Raw genomic sequence first — 18,700 nt, 5'->3', positions numbered from 1 at the left:
TTTGTATACATGAAATTTTAAGGCTCAATGAGGAATTAAGAAGCAATTCAGAGACTCAAGGGGTCTCTGTGTACTTCTGATGCATGGCTTCAAAGTACTCAGTACTACCCTGAATGATGCTTCTCTACTTTGGGTAGCCAAGATTTACCAGGAGTCACTGAGGATGTTACTTTCTTCAAGGAGAATTTGAGCACATCCTTGCTTCCTTTCTGCCTTTTACCTGATAATTTGTTCCTGTGACAACACTTGGGATAAATTTGTGTTGGATATGGAAACAATGTAACCTACCTAACATGGCTGACCAAGAGTAGCTAAGGTCTTAAACTGGGGATGTTGGTCTAGAACTTTTAGCAATCTTTCTGTCCTAGTTTCTCTTTTGTGACTTGGCAATTTTTGTTTGATGATCTTCCTGTGAAAAAAAACCATGTGGAATGCTTGTGCTACAGAGGTGAGATATTGATGACATGTTCAGTTATTCCACCTCTCCAGAAGGATGGGAATCCAGTTTGCCAGTTCACGTGCATTCTGCTTTATCAAATTCAATGATCAATACAGATTTTACAGATCAACGGCAGTTACTAAGACTAAAACAAATAGCATCAATATTTAAAATATCTAAATATTTCATTAACTTCAGAGCAACGTTTTTTCTGACACAGGAAACAGAATTTTAACATAAAATGAAAAAAACATTTAAATTAAAAGGAGTTAGTCTCATGAAATGTTGGAAGAATTATGAAACAGAATATATCTTCTTAATCAGTTATATAAAAATACTAAGTGATAGGCTTTCAATGGAATTTCAGGATAATGTGTAGTAGGAAGACTTTAAAGGCAGCAAAAGCTGTTTTTCAGAGTGAGAATTTTCTTCCCTGTGTGGGATGAAATGTGCCATTCTAAGGTTAAAATTAGCACCTAGACTGAGGATGCAGAAAGGCACAATTGCTATGACTTCATCTTCACATATATGTACATTAAGCAAAACAGAGAGCAAGACAGTTATCATTTATCAGCACATTTTACCTATAATGTAAAAGGAATCCATTTTTTCAGCTATTAACAGTTGTTAAGGCTGAAATCCACATCCCACACAAATTGCATATTGCTGGAGTCCCCCAGGGCATGTTTTAGGTTCAATCATCTTCAATTGCTTCATTTATGACCTTCTCTCTATCATTGGGTCAAATGAAGACATATTCACTGATTGCTGCACAGTGCTCAACTCCATTTGTAATTCCTCAGATAATGAAATTCTCCAACTTTGCAGAAGGATTTGGAGAATATCTAGTCTTGAAGTTGAAATTGGTATATAATGCTCACAATATACAAATGCCAGTGAAAGACCATCTCCGAACAGAGAGCCTGACTGTGCTTAGGATTCTGCCTGGATTATAGAGCATGACCTGTGAGGAAAACTTGAGCAAGCTAAGGTTTTTCTTTTGGAGCAAAGAAGTACGAGAGACATTCGATAGAAGTGTACAAGATGATAAGAGGCATAGATAGAGTGGACAGCCAACGTCTTTTACCCAGGGTGGGCAATGGCTAATAATGAGAGGACATATTTTAAGGTGATTGGAGGAAAGCACAGGTAGGATATCTGAGGTAGCTTTTTCTCACAGAGAGTGGTAATTCATGAAATACACTGTAGGGTTGCACAGAGGTAGATACGTTAGGGACATTTAAGCTAAGCAACTGGATTATGGAAGGGTTAGATTGATCTTGGAGGGGGTTAAAAGGCTAGACCCACATTGTGGCTGAAGGGCCTGTACTGCACTGTAATATTCTATGTTCTATGTTTTAGACATCTAAGGAATACACACAATACGTTTTCCTTGCCTACTACTTTGGTTTCCAGCAAACATACAAAGACTTCTCTCTGTTTTATAGAACTCTCACTAAAAATAGTGCTAAATAAAGCTTTTAAAATTAGTTCCCTTTTCCATCAGGTCATTTTGAAAACTGACGGATCTGTAACTGACTGACACTCAGGGAATATATTCCTTCGATTCAGCTATGCGAAGAGCACTAATGTACGAGGACTTCAGTCACATTTAAAAGATAAAATTAAATTCTCTGTTTTCCAATTTGCTGAGCAAAAATATAATTTTCAGCCCAATTTTTGAGGGAAGTTGAGCTTTCATGTAAAAACTTCAATGAAGATATTAAAAGGCATATAGGTGATTTTATAGAATGCAATGCAATGGGATATGCATAGTTTTACATTTGTTTTTTTATCTTGAATTTGATTATTACTCATTTTATTATCAAGAATCTGTCCAATGTATAAAAATGAAAAGTGGTAGTAAGTGGTTAAGGAGAGTATTTTGAAAATTTAGTTCTGATAAATTAGGAGATTCTGAGATACTTGATAAAATTGATTTTTTGGTTGTGCAAAGCTCAAATTCAGCTGCATTAATACTACAACTTCAGTTTTAAATATATGAAGGAATATTCTTAATGCAAAATCACAGTTGTCTTCTAAAATATTGCCTGATCGCATTCTTTATTGAAAATTTTGTATTGTGGCTCTGCAAAATGGCTTCAATGGAAACCTCAATCATACTTGCATGTCATGAAGACTTCACGATCTTATCTGTAATATGTACTTGGATTGCTGATTATATCTAAACTGGAAACTCTATGCAATCATGTTGTTTCTTGCATATCCTTTAAAAACCCAGAAAGAAGTGTTGAAACATGACCTGCACTATTTCAGATGAAGGCTAAAATGAGCCAAGCACAAAAATGATTCCTAGTCAGATGTAAAGCAAAATAGTTTTGAGTTACTAAATATAGAGATAATTGTTGAATGCTGATGGGAATCTCATGTAAAAAGGACAGTTACAGCAATGAAATAGTATTACCTACTGAACAGAGGCATAAATCTTGTTAAGCTTTCAAAACTTCTAACTTGTCCTCCTTCCTCCCCCTCACCCTCCTATCTGAGATCTTCCCTCCTCCTTCACAGTCCTGATGAAGAGTGTCAACCTGAAAAGTTGAATACTTATTTATTTCCATAAATGCTGCTTGATCTGCTGAGCTCCTTCAGCATTTTGTGTGAGTTGCTCAAGCTTTCAACACTAGGAAGGATTTACTAGAAACATAGAAAACATACAGCACAATACGGGCCCTTCAGCCCACAAAGATGTCCTTACTTTAGAAATTACCTAGGATTACCCATAGCCCTCTATTTTTCTAAGCTCCATGTACCCATCCAGGAGTCTCTTAAAAGACGCAACTGTATCTCGCTCCACCACCGTCGCCGGCAGCCTATTCCATGCACTCACCACTCTCTGTGTAAAAAAACTTAACCCTGACATCTCCTCTGTACCTACTTCCAAGCACCTTAAAACTATGCCCTCTCGTGCTAGCCATTTTAGCCCCGGGAAAATGCCTCTGACTATCCACAGGATCAACGCCTCTCATTATCTTGTACACCTCTATCAGGTCACCTCTCATCCCCCATTGCTGCAAGGAGAAAAGGCCGAGTTCACTCGACCTATTCTCATAAGGCATGCTCCCCAATCCAGGCAACTGTTTTAAGTAAACTGCCACAGAGCACTGCATATTAGGCACAAGGCAAAGATTATGTAGCTGTGATTCAAACAAACCTGTTTTTGTCAATAAGCATTCTACTGGTGTGAGTTTCAAAAATAAATTATTAATGTGGCAGTCAACAGCTTAGTAGCTAATCTTATGAATTAATCTTACAGGCTCTTGAGAAGTTGTATACTTATTAAGTTGAAGCTCAGTGGCTCTTTTGTGAGTTTAGTGGATCAATGCTACTCTAGTGCTCACAACGGGTACTGTTATATTGTAGGAAGGTGCCTTCAGCTTGCACAAATATATGTGGACAGGCATTTGGTAAATCAGCAAACTTAGCACCAGTTAAAATACATGCATAAATCTCTAATGTATTCCTATTTTAATTAATGTTTTAAACAAGTCAAAGCATTGAGGAATAAGATTTACCAGGGTGATATCAAGCTTTTCAGTATGACCAGAAACTAGAGGAAATGGGTTTCATTCTTTAGGATGTTAACACAATACGATTGACAATTATTCTTCTGGGTCAAGAGCGAGGCTGTGATGAACTACATATACCTGTCTGGACTGCTCCTGTGGCTCCTCCCACAGACCCCTGCTGACTGCTTCTGTGGCTCCTCCCACAGACCCCTGTATAAAGGCGATTGAGGCCTGATGCCCGGCCTCATTCTCCAGGATGTAGTGTTGTTCATTCTTCCAGTCAATAAAAGCCGATACCTCGCTTCTTACGTCTCAGACTGAGTTATTGATGGTGCATCAGAGGCATAGAAGTTCTGTGGGTGAGACAGTATCAGAACCTGTTCCACACACTAATGATAGTCTGGCCTCTCCAGCAGCTGTTACTCTCAGCTGAAGATATCCAATATGGCAAAGTAAGTGCCAGAGATATTTGAACTTTAAATTGGTTGTGTCTGTCTGTGTTCTGTTTTATTTGCAACAAGTTCTCCAAATTGGTTCAATAATCTAACCTTGCTCTGTATTGTGCGGTCTACTTCAGCCTGGTGGTTAGTAACTGTTATATCCCGTATTGATGAGTAGTTATGACCTGCATACTCTTATTGAGCGGAATTTAATCTAAGGTGAGAAGTTTAGCACATTGTGCTTGCCTCCCAGGGCTTGCTTTAGTGATCGATTAACAGCAATTTACCAGCAAGGGGAGTTGGTTGGAAGAAAAATAACAGGTGGCCGCACTGAGATGAATAAGTATTTGTTTCTTCTTCTGTACTATTCATAATAAAGGTCATTACAAAGGTTGCTTTGACACAATTTATACATGTAAATCTGTTCCCTTTTGCCTTTGTAGGATAGCAGGAAAAGCCCCCAAGTTCCCCTTCCGCAGTGCAGCTTTTACACTGATCACAAAGAGATGGAGGAGATAGAGAGCAGAGTAAAGGAGCTGATGCTGAAGAACAGAGTGATTCACTACAGCTGATATCCCACAGCAACACCTCTGAGACAGGAGCTGGGAGATCCGAGGGATATGTGTGACATGGTGGAGACTCACGAGCTCCCCTCAGTTTCATTCTGGCATTACGTGTGGGGAATCTGGAGCAAGGGTTGTTCTGTGGAAGGCTTAGTACTATATTGAATGAAATAGTCAAATTATAACAGCTTATAAGGTGGGAGAGTAAATGGCAAGGGCAGACTGGGATTTTACCCCTTTATCTCAGTGAAAACCTCCACACCATGGTTTTCCGGTGACGTCATTGTCGAGAATGGCAGTTTAAGTCACTAGCTCCTCCGGAAAAACGCGTATTAAGCCCCATTAACCCATCAAATATAGTATTTTTCAAAAAATATTTGAACTGGAAAGAGGGGCAAGAATGGGGAAAAAGAATGGAAATAAAAAAAGCGACACTGCGGAGCCTGCGTCCGAGAGGATTGCAGCAGGCGGCTCTCCAACCCGACTGTGTATGAGTGAGACGGCCGCCAGGCCTCGTTCAGTTGAAGCGGCGAATATGTTCGAAATCCTGAAAGAGATAATGGAGTTCCAGAAAGATATAAAGCAGCAGCTCCGTGATATTAAGGCAGAGCTTGCCAGGGTTAATCAAAAAATAGCGGTGGCAGAGACTCGAATTGCGAAGGTGGAAGATCACGTTCAAAACGTGGAATGGATACTGAACAAGACAATAAAAATCATACATCACCAAGAAGGTACCCATACTGATACGTAATGATCAGACAGGTTTTATACAACAACGCCAGACTCAAGACAGTATACGAAGGACACTTCACATTATGGATCATATACAAAAAAATAAAATCGAAACAATAGTGATAAGCGTAGACGCTGAAAAAGCATTTGATTCGGTTAATTGGAAATTTCTTTACAGAGTTTTACATAGATTTGGTTTCCAAGACACAATTATTACAACTATACAGACACTATATGACAATCCTACTGCTAGGATTAAAATCAATGGATATTTATCAAATAGTTTTATCCTAGAAAGGGACACAAGACAGGGCTGTGCATGGTCACCGCTACTCTTCGCATTGTATCTGGAACCATTAGCTCGATACATCAGACAAAATGAAGATATCAGGGGAATTACTATTAAACGGACAGAGCATAAATTGGTTTGTTATGTGTATGACATTTTGATCTATCTAGGACAACCAACATACTCTTTACCTAATTTGATGCAATCCTTTGACCAATATGGTCAATTATCAGGATACAAGATCAACATAGATAAAACCCAATTACTTTCATATTACTATAGCCCACCAAGAGAAATTGAAAGTCGATACCCCTGGGCATATCACACAGAGTCTTTCAAATATTTTGGCATCATTATGCAAAAATATTTGGCAAAATTATCAGAATGTAATTATCAGCCTTTATATAAAAATTTAAGGAAGATGTGGAAAGATGGAGCCTGATTCCTTTTCTCAGTCTCAGTTCAAGGATTGAGTCTATTAAAATGAATATACTGCCCAGACTGTTAGAACTCTTTCAGACCCAACCAATAGAGATTAATCAAAATCAATTCAATGAATGGAACAAGATGCTATCAAGGTATATTTGGCAGGGTAAAAGGCCTAGAATTCATCTCAAAACTTTGCAATTAGCAAAGGAAAAGGGGGGATGGGGCTTGCCTTCTCTTAGAGATTATTATTTTGCAGTACAGTTGAGAGCTGTGATATGTTGGTGCAACCCATCATATGACGCTCAATGGAAAAACATTGAGGAGCGGGTACTTCCCATCCCCATACAAGCAATTTTAGCTGATAACAACCTGCAGAGGTACACAAATACTATTGATAACCCATGGGTGAAATTGACTCTTAAAATATGGAAAACTACTATAAAAGAATATAATCTAGAGGGAGATATTGCAATTCTTAAATGGTGTGCATATGACTCAGATTTTACACCAAATAAATTGGATGCTAGATTTAAGGACTGGACAGCTAAAGGAATAACAGTTCTTAGCAACATAATGAAAGAAGGAACACTGTTCAGTTTTGAAATGCTTAAAGAGAAACACATTAGAAAAACAAGATTTTTATTGGTATTTACAGATGCAACAATATGTTAATAAGATGCTTAAAAATGTAACCAAGGCAAATACATGCTTGATAGAGCTCTTTAGAAAAGCATATAATTCAGATAATGGTAGTAGAATAATTTCAAGCATGTATAAGGGGTTGTCAAATCTTAAAACACACTCAACTTTATACATTAAAACAAAATGGGAGAAGGAGGGAGGGATAATTATATCTGAGGAAGAATGGACAACAATATGGAGATATCAATGGAAGTGTACCAATTCACAGAAATGGTGGGAGTTTGGATTGAAAAACTTGATAAGATATTTTATTACACCCTCTCAGAAATCCCATTATGATAGTAACCTCCCTGTTTGCTGGAGAAATTGTGGAAATCAAAATGCAAATCATTATCATATTTTTTGGGACTGCCCTGTTATCAAAAACTATTGGAGGGGGATACACAATGCCCTACAAGATATCTTTAAATGTGAAATACCCTTGGAGAGTAAGACCATATATTTTGGATATATACCTCAAAAATGGTTGAAAAGAGATAAATATTTAATGAATATACTGTTGGTGGCTGGTAAAAAGACTCTTACTAGGAAATGGTTATCACAGGAGAGCCCAACTTTAAATGCATGGATGGAAATTACAATGAACATTTACAAAATGGAGAAGATAACAGCATCTGTTAATCATAAGCTGGAACAATTTGATTCATACTGGGGAAAATGGTTTAACTACATAATGCCTCATAGGCCTGATTTTATTCTCACAAATCAGTGAATCTGTTGTAAAAAAAGATCACTCCCTACTTGTACATAGTTCTTTCCCTTTGCTTGTTTTTTCTTTCCACTCTTTTCTATAAGTGTATACCTCAGCTAAATACTTTGTGGAGATTTGTGATATATATGATTATATGATGTATATGTACAATGTCTGAAATACATCTTATGGAAATGTTTGTTTGATGAACTTCAATAAAAAAATAAATTACAAAAATAAAAAAAAACCTCTACACCAGGTGTGGAACAGCCAATACACAAAACACCAATACATAAATAGTCCAACACTCCCAGTGGCCATCTACGCTCCATCCGCCAGAGGAACGGAATCTCACAGTGGCCACCCACTTTAATTCCACTTCCCATTCCCATTCCAATACATCAATCCATGCCCTCCTCTACTGTCGTGATAAGGCCGCACTCAGGTTGGAGGAGCAACACCTTATATTCCATCTGGGTAGCCTCCAACATAATGGCACGAACATCGATTTCTCGAACTTTTGGTAATTGTTCCTTCAGGTCTCGAACTTTGGGGCGAACTGTAGCTCCTGCTTAGCCACCCCGATCAGGGTCACATGAAGCCATGGAGCAGGCGGTGGATGGTCGTATATCACAAACCCTGATTATGTGACCACTGATGCCAGGCAGACAGTCGCTGAAGAGAATTGATAATGGCTGGGGTCACCCATCTTGTAAAGACACTGTCCAGAAGAAGGCAATGGCAAACCACTTCTGTTGAAAAGTTTGTCAAGAACAATCATGGTCAAAGGCTATGATCACCCATATCATACAACATGGCACATAATAATGATAATGTTACACATCAGGGGGCATGCTGCAGGTCTCTTACATAGGTCTGGTAATAAACAAGGTACTGAACAAGTGAAGTCGAGATGAACCTTAAAAAAGGGAGGCCAGGGATTTGGTATTAACTAAGTAACAAATAAAAATGAAGCAGAATGATGTTTTAAGATTTCTCCTAGATATTAGGGAACCCAGTTCCAAAGGATTTCCAACACAGTACAAACGTAAAGCTGATGGTGAAGGTACGGTTTGGTATGGCACCTTAAAAGAAGCAAATAGCTCCTGCACACGAGTGGGAAGTACTGATCTGAGAAACCCACTGAATACAATCATGGTGGCAGGGAAGCCACTCATTCAAAATTAGCCGCGTTTCACTGGTGGTCTTACATGTGAGTGATTCATTGCAAGGTGTAAAGACTGTCCAGCCTATATAAAGAAGCAGTCACAAACCTCCTCCTATTAGACAAACCAAACCAACTGCATCAATGCAGGTGTGGCCAATTGATTACATAGGCCTAATTCTGGCATCCCAAGGCAGCACAAATCATAGGAAACCCAGTAAGTAAATTCTTGTGATAATCCATTTTTGTACAGGATATACACTGGAGTTGTGCTTAGTCTCCATGACCGCTTGTAGTGAGACCATACTAGCACTCCAAAACTCCATGTTTCCATGTGCTGGTCTTACTTTTTAACACGTAACTTTATAGGTAAATTATTAAGATTTTGTGTGATGTACTTTGTAAATGTGTTGTTCATTACTAATGATGGTATTATACTATCATGGTTTACACCATTGACTTCTAAAACCATCTATCTTACTATATTTTGTGTGTTATGTTATACAATGGTAAAAAACTTATCAGGATGAAAAAGATAGCTCCCCCTGAGGAATGCTATGATAACCTATGATAACCCCTGATAACCTTTGTATCTATTCTGTTGTGATCTCGTCAGAGGCCCTAGGATTACATGGCAATGTAACCTTCAGGCCTCTGAGCTCTACAAAGCATTATATTGTCACAACGTAGAACTCTTTGAGTGTGTTTGACCTACTATTTGGGTATAGGCATACATTGTGTATGTGGTACTCCTACAATGCAACATGTAGGACCACTAAGCCTACCAATATTCCAATTTGTGTTAAATCTAATGTTACAAGAATAATTTGTACATTTAGTTGATAAAATCCCATACTTTGACAGAACAGAGTGAGTAGCTCTTGTTCAGTTAAAGGTTTCAGGGAAAACACAAAAGTTGGGAAGGTGTGTCAATTCATCTCAGTCAGGTTCAATCCTTAACAAAGTAAAGGGAGAAAACCTGAGACAACAGTCACTAAAGTGGGAAGAAGTTTAAGCAGGCGGTATGGTTGGTATTAGAGTGTTAAGGTACAGCATTCATTCACACTCATGGGAGGGACAAAACCAACCATTATGTTGTGACATCATTTTTTTGGGAACATAGAATTAAAGGTATAGACAAAGTCCTCAGCAGCAGAACTATACCTTTGTAAAAGTTTCGCTTTTATGATTGTGAAATCATGTATATTTTCTGTAATTAAAATGTGAGGTTACTAATCCTTAGGCAAAAGAAGACAACAGTACACAATCAGTAACTTGTTTACGAAGCATGTGTTCAGGAAACATGACTAACTTTGTGCATTGCATCAAAAGCAATGCAAAAAGCCTTGTGAAAGAGATGAACTATCTCCAGCTTAGTGAGAGAGTTTGCCAGCTGTGAGAAACAGATGCTAGCTCATAATATCCTCTCTGGTATCTAGCTCATAGTGTCCTCAAAGATGCAGTATAAGACAATTGGATGTTTAATTTGCTTTTTTTCAACAGGCAAGCTGATTCTAAATAGTTTAGTTAATGGAAGCTTGCGGATCAGATGGATAATATCATTTAGCATATCAATAACTGATCTATTAATGTTGGAGGGTTTATATACACAAGGAAATTAGCTCTACAGAATTAATTGAGATCTCCAAAATGCTTTTAGATCTTTTGTATAAAAAGGATATCTGAGAAAATATCATATATGTGTGAAGTCATCCAGGTGGAAGAAAAGGATATAAATGTAGAGAGCAGACCAGGCTTATTAGGAATGGGGTAAGAAATATCAAGAAAAATGGGTGAACAAGAATCCATTTCTCCAGCTTTGGTTTCTGCAATGGAAGACCTGTTTGTCTTCTACATGTTAGTATGTCTTTTTGGTTTTGTGTCCTGGAATTCCTTTGTGCCTGAGAATTCCTCTGTGAGTTTTAAATGTGGTTTAATCACTGCAAGTAAATGAACTGTGTTTTAAACTACCTTGTGAGCTGCAAGTATATTCTCCTTAATAGGGAGAGGGGATCCACCACTCGAATAGTGGGAATCCAGGCGTGAACTCCTGAAAGCCATTAAGGGCGCCAAGAGGCAATATTGTGCCAAGTTGGAAGCCCAGGCTAACCAGCGGGATGCCAGTAGACTATGGCAAGGTCTAAATGAGATCACTGGGCACAAAGAAAAGGCTGGGAATATCAATAACTGTAGCACTTCTCTTCCTGATGAACTTAACGTATTCTGCACAAGATTTGAACAGAAGAGGAGCGTCCCGCCCCCTCTGGATGAACCGGACCTGGTGGCATCGAGACTCATCATCACCGACGAAGATGTTAGAAGAGCCTTCCTGAAGATAAATCTAAGGAAGGCGACGGGCACGGATGGCATCCGGGGACAGGTTCTCCGGGCCTGTGCAAGCGAGCTAGCTGGAGTGTTTGCTGACATCTTCAACTGCTCCCTGCTTCAGTCTAAGATCCCCTCGTGTTTTAAGAAGGCAACGATAATCCCGATGCCGAAGAAAAGCAAGGTGGCATGCCTGAATGACTATAGACCTGTGGCTCTGACATCAATTGCTATGAAGTGCTTTGAGCGATTGGTTATGGCACACATCAACCACAGCCTACCAGTCAACCGCGACGCTTTGCAATTCGCCTACCGGAGCAACAGGTTAACAGCAGATGCCATCTCTCTGGCTCTACATTCCTCCTTAGAACACCTGGAGAATAAAGACGCATATGTAAGGCTCCTTTTCAACGACTACGGCTCTGCCTTTAATATCATCATTCCAAATAAACTGATTCCTAAGCTCCGGAACCTGGGTCTTAGCACTCAGATCTGCAGCTGGATCTTCAACTTCCTCACAGACAGGACCCAGGCTGTAAAAATAGGGGTCAAGCTCTTCTCTACAATCACTCTGAGCACCGGTGCCCCACAAGGCTGTGTACTCAGCCCCCTGCTGTACTCACTGTACACCCATGATTGTGTAGCCAAGTTTCCATTAAACTCAATATATAAGTTGATATAATTGTGCTGATGACACCACAATTGTAGGCCGTATCATGGGTAATGATGAGTCTGAATATAGAGAGGAAATTAAGAACCTGGTGGCATGGTGCGAAGACAATAACCTATCCCTCAATGTCAGCAAGATGAAGGAATTGGTTGTTGACTTCAGAAGGAGTAGCGGACTGCACGACCCCATCTACATTCGTGGTGCGCAGGTGGAACAGGTCAAAAGCTTTAAGTTCCTCGGGGTGAATATTACAAACGACCTGACTTGGTCTAACCAAGCAGAGTCCACTGCCAAGAAGGCCCACCAGTGACTTTACTTCCTGAGAAAGCTGAAGAAATTTGGCCTGTCGGCTAAAACCCTCACAAATTTTTATAGGTGCACCATAGAAAGCATTCTTCTAGGGTGCATCACAACCCGGTATGGAAGTTGTCCTGTCCAAGACCGGAAGAAGCTGCAGAAGATTGTGAACTCAGCCCAGCATATCACACAAAACAATCTTCTATCCTTGGACTCACTTTACACCGCACGCTGTCGGAGCAGTGCTGCCAGGATAATCAAGGACAAGACCCACCCAGCCAACACACTTTTTGTCCCATTTCCCTCCGGGAGAAGGTTCAGGAGCATGAAGATTCGTACAGCCAGATTTGGGAACAGCTTCTTTCCAACTGTGATAAGACTGCTGAACAGATCCTGACCCGGATCTGGGCCATACCTTCCAAATATCCGGATCTGACTTGCACTACCTTACTTCCCCTTTTCTATTTTCTAATTATGATTTATAATTTAAATTTTTATTATATTTACTTCGATTTGTACTTAAGGGAGCACAAAGCACAGAAACAAATATCACTGTGATTATTGTATGGTCTAGTATCAATTGTTTGGTGACAATAAAGTATAAAGTATAAAGTATTGGCAGCTGAACTATATAGAATGAACAGTGAAGTAAACTAATCTTTGACGGTTGGATCGTTACAGTATAATCTCCCTTTAGTGAGAGTATTCATGGCTGTTTATATCCAATAGGGCTTATGGGTCTTCATTTGAGTTTAAAGCTTTGCGGTCAGCAGACCCAATACCATTACATCACTCATCAGTCTGCTCTGCCATTTCATAAGGGCTTTTTTATTATCTTACTCAACCACATAGTCTTGCCTTCTCCCTGTAACCTTTGACATCCTTACTAATCTTGAACCTAGAGTCATAGTATAGAACACCACGGCACAGAAATTGGCAGCTCGGCACAACTAGTCTGTGCTGACTCATCAATCTGCCTAGTCCTATCAACCTGCACCCAGACCATAGCCCTTAATACCCATCCCCTCCATGTCCCTATCCAAACTTCTCCTAAATGTTGAAATCGACCTGCATCCACCACTTGCGCTGGCTGCCATTCCACACTGACACGAACTTCTGAGTGAAGAAGTTCCCACTCACATTTCCTTTAAACATTTCACATTTCACACTCAACCCATGACCTCTATTTTCTAGTAACACCCAGCCTCAGTGAAAAACTTCAGTCCAGGAGAAGGATTTGTGCCGGAAATGTTGACTGATTGTTCATGTCCATGGATGCTTCCTGACCTGCTGAGGTCCCCTAGCATTTTGCGTGTGTTGTTCAGTAGAAAAAGCCTTCTTGCATTTAGCCTATCAATATACCTCATAATTTTGTATGCCTTTATTAAAGCTCCCCACAATCTCCTACATTCCAGGAAATGAAGTTCTAACCTTTTCAATCTTTGCCTATAACTCATGTCTTCAAGCCCCAGCAAAAGCCTTGTAGATTTTCTCTACACACTTTCAACCTTATTTACAACTTGCCTGTAGGTAGGTGACCAAAACTGCACACAATACTCCACATTAGGCTTCACTAATGTCTTATTAACTTCAACGTAGCATCCCAATTCCTGTACTCAATACATTGATTTATGAAGGCCAATGTACCAGAATTTCTTTTTATGACCCTATCTACATGTGACCCACTTTCAAGTTAGAAGAGTGGGCTGAAAGTTGGCAGATGGAGTTTAATGCTGATAAGTGTGAGGTGGTACATTTTGGTAGGACTAATCAAAATAGGACATACATGGTAGATGGTAGGGCTTTGAGGAATGCAGTAGAACAGAGTGATCTAAGAATAATGGTGCATAGTTCCCTAAAGGTGGAATCTCATGTGAATAGGGTGGTGAAGAAAGCTTTTTGTATGCTGGCCTTTGTAAATCAGAGCATTGAGTATAGGAGTTGGGATGTAATGTTAAAATTGTACAAGGCATTGGTGAGGCCAAATTTGGAGTATTGTGTACAGTTTGGTCACTGAATTATAGGAAAGATGTCAACAAAGTAGAGAGAGTACAGAGGAGATTTACTGGAATGTTACCTAGGTTTCAGCACCTAAGTTACAGAGAAAGGTTGAACAAGTTAGGTTTTTATTCTTTGGAGTGTAGAAGGTTGAGGGGGGACTTGATAGAGGTATTTAAAATTATGAGGGGGATAGATAGAGTCGATGTGGATAGGCTTTTTCCATTGAGAGTAGGGGAGATTCAAACAAGAGGACATGAGTTGAGAGTTGGGGACAAAAGTTTAGGGGTAACACGAGGGGGGAACTTCTTTACTCAGAGAGTGGTAGCTGTGTGGAACAAGCTTCCAATAGAAGTGGTAGAGGCAGGTTTGATATTGTCATTTAAAGTAAAATTGGATAGGCATATGGACAAGAAAGGAATGGAGGGTTATGGGCTGAGTGCAGGTCGGTGGGACTAGGTGAGAGTAAGCGTTTGGCACGGACTAGAAGGGCCGAGATGGCCTGTTTCTGTGCTGTAACTGTTATATGGTTATATGGTTATAAGGAATTATGGATCTGTATTCCCAGATTTCTCTGTCCTACCACCCTCCTCAGTGTCCTACCACTCACCATATAAGTCTCACCCTGTTTAGTGCTCCCAAAGTGCAACACCATACATTTGTCTGCATTAAATCCCATCTACCATTTATAAGCCTATTTCATCAGCTAGTCCAGAACTCACTGCAAGCTTCGATCGTCGACTTCACAGTCAACTACACTCCCAACCTTGGTGTTGTCCATAAATTTGCTAATCCAGTTTACCACATTATCATCCAGATTGTTGATATAGATGAAAAGCATCAATGGACCTAGCACAGATCTCTGCAGCTCGATACTAGATACAGGCCTTCAGTCAGAGAGGCAACCATCCACAATCACTCTCTAGTTTCTTCTGTTAAGCCAATGTCTAATCTGATTTACAACCTCATCTTGCATGCTGAGCAAATGAAGCTTCTTGATCAACCTCCCATGTGGGACCTTGCTAAAGGCCTTGTTAAAGTCCATGTAGACAACATCTACTGCCTTGCCTTCATCAACTTTCCTGGTAACTTCCTCTAAAATTCTACAAGATTGGTTAGATATGACTTCCCACACACAAAACCATGTTGACCATCCCTAGTCTGACCCTGTCTATCAAAATACTTACATATCCAGACCCTTAGAATACCTTCCAATAACATTCCCAACACTGATGTCAGGCTCACCAGCCTATAATTTCCTGGCTTATTCTTAGAGCCTTCCTTAAACAACTGAACAATATTAGCTATCCTGCAATTCTCTTGCACCTGACTTGTGGCTAAGGATGTTTTAAATACCTCTTCTAGGGCCTCTGCAATTTCTGCACTAGCGTCCCACAGGGTCTGAGGGAAAGCATTGTCAGACTCTCAGGATTGATCCAACCTAATTTGCCTCAAGGCAGCAAGCACCTCCTCTTCTGTAATCTATATAGAGTCCATAGCCTTGGTGCTGTAAGGCTCCACATTTATAGACTCTGTGTCTTTCTCCCGAGTAAATACAGATGCAAAAAGATCCATTTCAGACCTCTCCCATCTCTTTCGGCTCCACGCATAGATTACCACTCTGATCTTCCAAAGGAACAATTTTGTCTCTTGCAGTCCCTTTGCTCTTAATATATCTGTAGAAGTCCTCAGGATTCTCCTTCACTTTGTCTGTTAGAGCAACCTCAGGTCTTCTCTTAGCCCTCCTGAGTTCCTTAAGAATAGTCTTGCATTTCTTATACTCCTCAAGTACCTCATTTCTTCCTGCTTGCCTATACTTGCTATGCACCTCCTTCTTTTCTTAGCCAGGCCCTCAATATCTCTCGAAAACTAAGGCTTTAGTTTAATAACTCTTTTCCATCCAGCCCTTTTACAATATGGGAGTTCCACTCGATACGTGGAAAGTTAAAATCACCTACTATAACTACTTCAAGCTTCTTGCAACAGTCTGTGATCTCTATTCAAATTTGCTCCTCTAAATCCTGCAGAAAGTTGGGTGGTCTATAATAGAATCCCATTAATATGGTCAAACCTTTCTTATTCCTCAGTTCGCCAAATAGAGCCTCACTAGATGAGCTCTCCAGTCTGTCCAGATTGAGCATTGCCGTGACATTTTCTCTGACTAGTAATGCCACCCCTCCCTTTTAATCCCTTCCACTCTTTCACATCTAAAAACAATGGAACCTTGTAACACTAAGTTACCATTTCTGCCCCTCTTGCAACCAAGTCTCACTACTGGCCACAATGTCATAATTCTACATGCTCTAAGCTCATCCGCCTTTCCTACGATACATCTTGCATTGAAATATATGCAATTCAGAACATTAGTCCTATCAAGCTTGATCTTTTGATTCCTGACTTGAACATAGGCTCAACAACAGCTTCCTCCATAACTACTCAACTACCTCTTTTGGCACTCTGGTTCCCATAGCCCTGCAAATTCAGGTTAAATTCTCTGGGCAGCACTAACAAACATTCCCACTAGGATAATAGTCCCCCTCCAGTTCAGGTGCAAACTATTCCTTCTGTACAGGTTCCACTTTCCCTTTAAGAGAATCCAATGATCCAAACATCTGAAGCTCTCCCTCCTGCACCAACTGCTTAGCCATGTGTTAAACTGTGTGATCTTTCTATTTCTGGCCTCACTAGCATGTGGCAAGGGTAGTAATTCTGAGATCACAAACCTGGACGTCCTGCCTTTAACTTAACACCTAATTCCCTGAACTCATTTTACAGGACCTCATCCTCCCTCCTCATCATCATTGTGTCTGAACACATTGGCAATCATGGTCTCTTGGTAAATTTTTCGACAGAAGTGGTTTGCCATTACCTTCTTCTGGATACTGTCTTTGCAAGATGGGTGACCCCAACCATTATCAGTACTCTTCAGAGACTGCCTTCCTGGGGTCAGTGGTCACATAACTTATGATATGCACCAACCAGCTACACATACAAACATCCATCACTTGCTCCCTCAACTTCACGTGTCGCTGACTGGGGGTAAGCAGGTGCTACAGCTTGCTCAAGGATGAACTGCAGGCTAGCAGAAGGAAGGAGAGCCTTACACCTCCTTTGGTAGAGATGTATTTCTACTCCTCCTACTCTTGCCATTGGTACCAATATGGACCATGACCTCTTGCTGCTCACCCTCCCACTTAGGAATGCTCTGGACTTGATCTGTGATGTCCTTGAACCTGGCACTTGGGTGGCAACAAATCGTCCTGGAATCTTGATCTCATACACAAAACGTCCTTTCTGTTCCCCTAGCCAATGAATCCCCTATCACTACTGTTCTATACTTAATATTTCAATAATATTTGAGTAATCTTGTATATATCTTGTTTGATTAAGCATCCTTGTTCATTATGGGTTATATGAATAAACATGTGAATTGCATACATCATCACACTACCAAATTTTGGACTCCCCTGTTTTCCTTTGAATTAGTTTAATATTTTCAAGTTATGAAACATAACTTTGGGAGTGAGCTAGGTTTAAAAGGAACCTGAAATGACTACTAACCCATTCAAGCACAGTCAGACATACAAATTTAGAAAAACAGTGCAGTGTGGAATATGACGAGTTAAAAACAGCACAGCACATGTTTTTTAGAAGAGAAGACACAATTAAGTTAAAAAAGTCAGAAAATGGAAGAATTTATGGATTCATAAAAAGTGAGTACTAGGTGAGAATGATCATAAAAAAGCAGAAATGGCTCCTATATTGGAAAGATTGATTCATTTGATTGCTCAACAACTAACTGGCCTATGTATAATGAGCTAATTCTTTACTTTTAATATATTTTTTATTGAAGTTCATCATCAAACAAACATTTCCATATGATGTATTTCAGATACTATACATATATATCATATAGTCATATTTGCCACAAATCTCCACTTAATATTTATCTGAGATATACACTTATAGAAAAGAAAGGAAAGAAAGAACAAGCAAAAGGAGAAAACTATGTACAAGTAGGGAGTGATCTTTTTTTTACAACATATTCATTGATTTGTGAGAATAAAATCAGGCCTATGAGGTATTATGTAATTAAACCATTTTCCCCAGTATGAATCACATTGTTCCAACTTATGATTAACAGATGCTGTTATCTTCTCCATTTTGTAAATGTCCATTGTAATTTCCATCCATGTATTTAAAGTTGGGCTCTCCTGTGATAACCATTTCCTGGTAAGAGTCTTTTTACCAGTCACCGACAGTACATTCATTAAATATTTATCTCTTTTCAACCATTCTTGAGGTATATACCCAACATATATGGTCTTACTTTCTAAGGGTATTTCACATTTAAAGATGTCTTGTACGACATTAAGTATCCCCCTCCAACAGTTTTTGATAACAGGGCATTCCCAAAAAATATTATAATGGTT

This window comes from Hemitrygon akajei, chromosome 8 (genome assembly GCF_048418815.1).
Source record: "Hemitrygon akajei chromosome 8, sHemAka1.3, whole genome shotgun sequence".
Lineage (NCBI taxonomy): Eukaryota > Metazoa > Chordata > Chondrichthyes > Myliobatiformes > Dasyatidae > Hemitrygon > Hemitrygon akajei.
The sequence above is the reverse complement of the archived record's forward strand: the minus strand, read 5'-3'. Positions refer to the sequence as shown.